Genomic DNA, 7,236 nt, shown 5'->3' with positions numbered 1-7,236 from the left:
GGAGAGAAAATGTTTTGAGAAATGATGTACAAATGCGCTTTACACAATTGATGTGTGTATGGATTGGGATAACAGCTGTATGAGCCCCTAATAAAATGTTTTTTAAAAAAAGAAGAAGAAAAAAAAAAGAAAAAGGCCACTGTCGAAGTTTATGCATTCATCTGTCCTCCATCTGGACAGGAACCCAGGTTTCTGATTGCCCCCCTCCTTCCCCAGACTTCTGAGATCCCTCAGCAGAATGGGATTTGAGGATGGTTGTGAAAATGCCTTTAAAGAGTCAGGGATGCAGGAGCCACACAGCTGATCAGAGCTGACGCTGGCTGGGAACACAGCCCCCTCTGATCTCAAAAGGCGAGAGTGGCTTTCATTAGAGCAACCCGGTACCAAAGTTTTCTCTGCCTTCTCCAAAGGCTGAGCTCAGTGTGTGACAGAGACACGAGCTTTCATTTAAATGGAAGCCACTGGCAATCAGTCTCTATGAGCAAGAGGGTCTTGGAAGCATGGGCCCAGCTGGGAAGGCTCAGGAAATGGGACAAAGCCTAGTGGCGGGGGTCCTATTCCTGGGAGACAAAGGCCAGGCCTTCTACCCACAGTCTCCTCCCCATCTCACCGTGTGCCCCAAATCTCAGCACGAATAACCTGCTCCACAGAGTCATACCTGGAAGTCCTGAGGAGTTCTCAGTGAAGCCAGGCTCAGATACACCCAGCTGTGAAGCTGGAAACAGGACACGCTTTGGAAAAGGCTAATGTGGGCTCTGTTACCAAGGTGACTCATTAAGATGGTCGTTCCCCCTTGGCACTGCCTGCTGGTGCTTTGGCTTGGTTCCTGAGTCCCGTCGTCTTCAGTCGTGTCGTGAATGGCTTGCTGCTATTATCCTGTCTGACTCACTCCCCGAGTGTCCGTCCAGTCTTCTGCCTTCCACAACTCCTGGCCATCAAGGGATCCTCGTCCAGGACTCGGGTGGCCTGATTTGAGACCACCAGTCACGTGTCCTCTCCCAGCCTTGGTGCTCCTTGGCCGTCAAGGCAGCCAGCACTCTCTTCTTCACAGGGTGCTTGGAAGGACCGAAAGAGATGATGGTGTGAACGGGTTTGGTTAGAGCCCCGCGTGCGGAGGAAGAGGCAGCCTTCCAGTCTTTGCATCCGCCCTTAACAGCTCCTCAGTCTTCCCCTTCCAAGTCCCAGCTGTCTGCTCACCAGTTCCCGATGCCCTCCTCCCGGGTAACAACTTGATAGGAATAGAAAAACACCAGATTGGGAGACTCTCATCCGCGGCTGGTGAGAATCCAACATAACACCGCTGCTGCCTGCAACAGTTGGGCGGGCCCACAGTGTTCAGAAAGAGAACCGCTGTGGTGGCCAGGTGCCAGCATGTCGGGTCTGACTCATGGTGACCTCGCATGGAAGAGAATGAAGCACCGTCAGGTCCGGCCTCCTCGACGCTGTCGCTGGTCTGTCCGAGCCGAAGTTGCAGCCACTGTGTCAATCCACGTGATGGGAGGCCTCCTTCCTGTCACTGGCCCAGCATGGCGCCCCTCGCTAGCAACTCATCTCAAGTCTCACCAACCTCGCTTCGAAGAGGTGTTCTGTTTGTCTTCCTGGGTATGTTTGTCCTTCTGGCAGCCTGCCGGGTACATGTTGGAAATTCTTTGCCAAGACCACAAGCCAAATGTGTTAGAGACTACCAGATGAGCCAGCCATCCCGATTCTGGGACGAAAACCAAGAAAACAAACTCGCTGCCATCGAGCCGATGCCGACTCACAGCGACCCTCTAGGACAGGGTGGAACTGCCCCTGTGAGTTCCCGAGGCGGGAACTCCTCTCGGGAGCAGACAGCTCCGTCTTTCTCCCTCAGAGCAGCGGGTGGTTCTGACCCTCTGTCCTTGCAGCCCAGCGCATAACCACTACACCAGAGCTCCTCGGCTGCTCACCGCCCATGCTGGGTGTATTCCAAACAAAGAGAACGAATGAATGAGCAACCGCTGCACGCCGGTGTTCATGGCAGCATCATTCACAAGAGCTGGGCGGTGTGAACCACTAAGATGGGTGGACCAACAAAATGCGGTCTACACACTCAACGGACTCAGCCAGAGAGGGGCATGAAATCCTAGTACAAGGTCAACAAAGAAAACTTGACTTTCTTTTTTTATATACTTTTATTGGGGGCTCTTACATCTCTTATCACAATCCATACATCCCTCCATGTGTCAAGCATATCTGCACATATGCTGCCATCATCATTTTCAAAGCATTTTCTTCCCACGTGAGCCCCGGATATCAGCTCCCCATCTCTTCCCCCTCCTCCCCCGCCCACCCTCCCTCACGAACCCTTGATAAGTTATAGATTATTTTTTCCATCTCTTACATCATCCTCCGTCACCCCTCACCCACTTTTCTGTTATTTGTCCCCCTGGGCGGGGGTTTTAGTTTGATCCTTGTGATTGATTCTCCCCCCACTCTCCTCTACCTTCCTGGTATTTCTACTCTCCTTGTTATCCCTGAGAGGTCTACTTATCCTGGATTCCCTGTGTTGTCGGCTCTTATCTGTAGTAATGTGCATGATCTGGTCTAATCCGATTTGTAAGGTAGAATTGAGGTCATGATAGTGGGGTGAAGAAAGCACCAAAGAACTAGAGGAAAGTTGTGAGTTTCATCGGTGCTATACTGCACCCTGACTGGCTCATCTCTTCCCTGTGACCCCTCTGTGAGGGGATGTCCAATTGTCCACAGATGAGCATTGGGTCTCCACTCCATGCCACCCCTATTCACCTTGGGTATGATCTTATTCCAGGTCTTAGATGCCTGATACCTGATCCTATCAACTCCTCATGATCACACAGGCTGGTGTGCTTCTTCCATGTGGGCTTTGCTGCTTCTCAGCTAGATGGCCACTTGTTTACCTTCAAGTCTTTAAGACTCCAGATGCTATATCTTTTGATAGCTGGGCATCATCAGCTTTCTTCACCACATTTACTTATGCACACGTTTGTCTTCAGTGATCCTGTTGGGAGGGTGAGCAGGACGAAACGCCAGGTAAAAACTTGGCTTTCTCTCCCCCAGCAAGGCAAGATCTGAAAGGGTAATCAAGGAAATAAGTTCATTTACAACAGCTCCTAAGAGAGCAAAGTACCTGGGGATAAACCTAACCAAGGGTATGAGAAGAACATAGACGAGGGAAGCAGAAACCTCTGTGGAAAGAGATGAAGGAAGACTGAACTCAATGGGAAGCTGTTCCATGCTCATGGGCTGGACGACTTACCATGGTGAAGATGCCACTGTTACCCAAAGTGATCCACAGATCCCAGGCAACCCCGGTGAGTTAGTTAGTTTATTGTGTCAACCTGGCCGATAAACACATGTGGGGTTAATTGAAGGGTGGAGAGATAAATGGCTCGGTGACCCTTGCCTTCTAGTTCTCGGGTCTATTGCTTTCTGATGGTCTCACCAGGGTGCAGCTGCCTTAGCAGTTCCCTGCTTCAGCTTGCAAGGCTGACTTCCTGCAAGACATTCCCAAGGAGAAGCCACATGGACCTATCCCGATGCAGCCCTACGTGCTGGAGCAGCCGTGTGGAGACCTGCCAGCGCTGAGATGCTTACACATTCACTGACTCGGATTTCCTCCGGCAGTCGGTATCATTGCATCTGTTTTGTGAGATAGAGGAGGACTTTGTGGATTGATGTTGGACATATGGGTTAATGTTGGACTTGTGGGCTTGGGCAGCGCTGGTTTGGGATGTTTTCTTGATGTACATTGACTATATAAAACTCTCTCTTATACATGAGTTTCTGTGGATTTGTTTCTCTACAGTACCCAGACTAATATACCCAGTCAAAAACCCAACCACCTTCTTCACAGAAGTAGAAAATCCAATTATCAACTTCTTGGAGACTGACAAGAGACACCCCTGCCCCCCCCCACCCCAAGCAGTTAAAAAAATAATGTTGAAAGAGAGGAACAAAGTTGGAGGACTCACCTTCCTGATTTTAAAACATACTATACAGTTACAGGAGCCAAACAGCTTACAACATACAGGTATAACAACAGAGAGACGCAGTGACCAGTGGAACGGGACTGAGAGTCCAGAGATAAACGCACACCTCTGCGGTCCACTGGAGGTAGACGAGGGCGTTAAGTCCATTTAGGGGCAGAAAGGGGGTCTCTGAGAATGCTGCTGAGCAAAATGGATTTCCACATGCAGGAAAATGAAACGGGACCCTTGGCTCACACCATCCACACGTACCAAACAACGTGCCTCAATCTCCCCAACCGCTACCTGGGAAGTGATCGCAATCCTGCCTCCCTCCCTCCCATGTTCTAGGAGTTTCACTCCTGCTCTCACCTTCTGATGTTGCGGCAAAGGACACGGGTGAGAGGTTTGAGTCACTCGCTCCAGGAGACACGATGATGAAGACGTGGTGGAGCCGGGATCGGAATGCAGATGCTCCGACGTCAAAGCCGGAGCAATGCTGTGCCCTCAGTCGCTTCTGTTCAAAGCCAGTCTCTGAACTGCACATCATGCCCCCCACGGGCTTCCTGAGTCATGCCTTCCCCTGGAGGAGGGCCTGAGTCTCTGTTCCTGTTCCAGCCAAAGTGCCAGGGACTAACATTCAAGACATGCCTCTCAAACCCGAACGCTGGCATCCAGAAGCCCATGGGGCCCAAACTCCGAAGCGTGTCATTCGGGAGTTGTCGAACTCAAGGGCAGCATCGGCAGCATTTCCGGCCCAGAGAAAGTGAACTTGAAGCAGAGGTGACCTCATTTCGCCGACTTGGAGTCGTGCATCCGGCTCCAGGCGCCGAGTGAATCCCTACCGCAGATGAAACCTGGGCGTTGGCACCCGGGGCGGATGTTTCTCCCGGTGTTGAAGGTGTTGAATCTGCACGGGTCCTGGGATGTGCTGTCACTGTCGTGGTCACGTGTTGGCCCGTTGTTCTATGGCTGTCCTTTGTGCACAGATGATAGGAAAGAATAGGCTGGGTTCCTACTGCGCCCTGCAGCTACTCAAGTGGTCCATAAAAAGCGGTGTGTGTTGACATTTCTTATGTTGGTCCCTTAGGAGATGTGCTACCAGTTTCAGTAAAGACTTGGACACACACACACACACACACACCCTGCCTGATTCCTGAATGGAAATTCTACTTAGAGAATTTGCTAAATCGAGCTTTCTCAAACAGAAAAAGAAAATCCAGTATATATGCACTATTTAGATTAAGTCTCTGGAAATTATTTTGATGGCATAAAATACACCATTAAAGATTAAACCAAGGGGGAAAAAAACCAACAAGATGTCCTTTTTTGAGTCTAAAACAAAAGCTGAAACACAAGCATGGTTGGAGAAGCTGTGGGCTGTGCGTGAGGCTCCATCCGGGACAGAACAACCGGACAAGGAAGAAGGCCAACGAGGCTCGTGCCGGGAATGAACAGTCCGGGTGGCCTGGAGCCAGCTCAGCACCGCTCCCTGAGTGTCAGCTACAGCCAACTGCTGCACCAGCTCCCACCCCCTGTCCACCCCCTGTCCCAAGGTCCCTTCTGTCACCCCTGCCCGACTCTCATACCCCATCCCAGACCAGAGGCCTCAGGCTGGCCCCTCAGCCCTCCCTGCCCTGGCTTCCTTCCAGTGTATCAGAGACCATGTGCTTCCATGACTGGGTTTGAACCCCAGCCCTACAACTTAGCAGCTGAACCACCTGGAGCAAGTTGCTTAATCTCTCTGAACGGCAGTGTCACGACCTGTCACGTGGGGCCAGGTATCCCGTTGGGGTGACTTTGGAAGGCTGAGATGAAGGGCCATGCGGACACAGTGCCGGGGCACATCGTGAGCACCAGCTGGGCATTGGCTTTCATCACTGCATCAAACGTCCCCATCTCACTCACAGCTGCAGGCCCTTGAGAAACCCCCCCGCCCTTCCCTGCATCTTGGCTACTTTGCTGTGAAAAATAAACTCGGGGTGGGGGTGACTCGCTCGTGGCTGCAGCTGAGGCTGGTGGCAGGCGGACTTCAGAGAGGAGGGAGATCCACCTGACTCCCATCCCAGGGTGGCCAGGAGGAGGGAGGCAGCTCAGGGTGGGAGCGGGGAGGGAGCAGTATTGTCAGACTACCCCATTCCCCCAACCACCGCCATCACCACCTGGCCGGGTGCCTGTGCTTTCTTGGAGCCTCTGGGACCTATCTCCCAGGCTGCACCCCCTCCCCCATGGCCCTTGAGCTCCATCAGGAAGCAGATGGTGCTGAAGGAGTTGCTGCCAGGTGTCCTTGGCTCCTCGCTCGCTGGACCCACAAGAATGGCCACTCAGATAAGGCCCGGACCCCTCCTTGCCTCTAAATTGCCCATCATGTTCCTCTGTCATGACCTGCCTTCAAAGGAGGCTGCTCATTTTTCATAGACCTTGTGCCCACGTGAACTGTATCGAGTCATCCCCAATCCAAGGCGTCTCCACGCACAGCGGGACCAGATGCTGCCGGCTGGCACTGCCCCAGGGTCAGTAGCAGATCTGACCCTCAAGACCCATAAAGCTGGCATTGGCTGATGTTCAAAAGTAGGTCTCCAGGACTTCCTCCCGTGAAACCCCTTCAGCATGTAGGCCACACGCAAAACTCCGGGGACCAACAGACGGGTGGTGACCGTGCATGAAATGCCTTGACCAGTGGGTGGAACCTGGGTCTTCTGCGTGGCTGATGGGCATTCAACTGCTGGCCTGCCCATGTTACAGGAGTAGGGCAGGGGGGCTCGAGCGCCCGACAGTGAGGCTGGGTGTAGAGCTCAGCCTCTCTCCCTCCCTGGGGAGCGTCAGGAACCTCCTTCTCCCAGAGAACTAGGGGACCAGCCACCAGCCCTCAGCTTGCACATGGGCTCCGGAGGGGCGTCAAGGACTCCGACAATGAGAAGCGCATGGACTTGTGCGAGGAACAGGAACACTGGTGGCACAAGGACCCTAGGGGCACAGGAGAATGAAGGTTGCAGGGGCTGGTGGATTTAGAGGGCTCCTGGGTCAGGAGGAAGAGGAGCCCAGGTGGCGTAGTGGTTCTACGTTGGGCTGCTAACTGCAAGGTCAGCAGTTCAAAACCCTCAGCCGCTCCTTGGGGAAAAGATGAGGCTTTCTACTCCCCTAAAGAACTGTTCACAATGAGCAACATATGACCCTCCCATGGGGATGGACAACAGAAAAGTGGGTGAAGGGAGACATCAGTCGATGTAAAACATGAAAAAAAAAAGTTTTATGAATGATCAAGGGT

The sequence above is a fragment of the Echinops telfairi genome, unplaced genomic scaffold, assembly GCF_000313985.2.
Source record: "Echinops telfairi isolate 266 unplaced genomic scaffold, ASM31398v2 ScPeMD7_2;HRSCAF=8, whole genome shotgun sequence".
In the NCBI taxonomy this organism is placed as follows: Eukaryota; Metazoa; Chordata; class Mammalia; order Afrosoricida; family Tenrecidae; genus Echinops; species Echinops telfairi.
Note: the sequence above shows the minus strand (reverse complement) of the source record.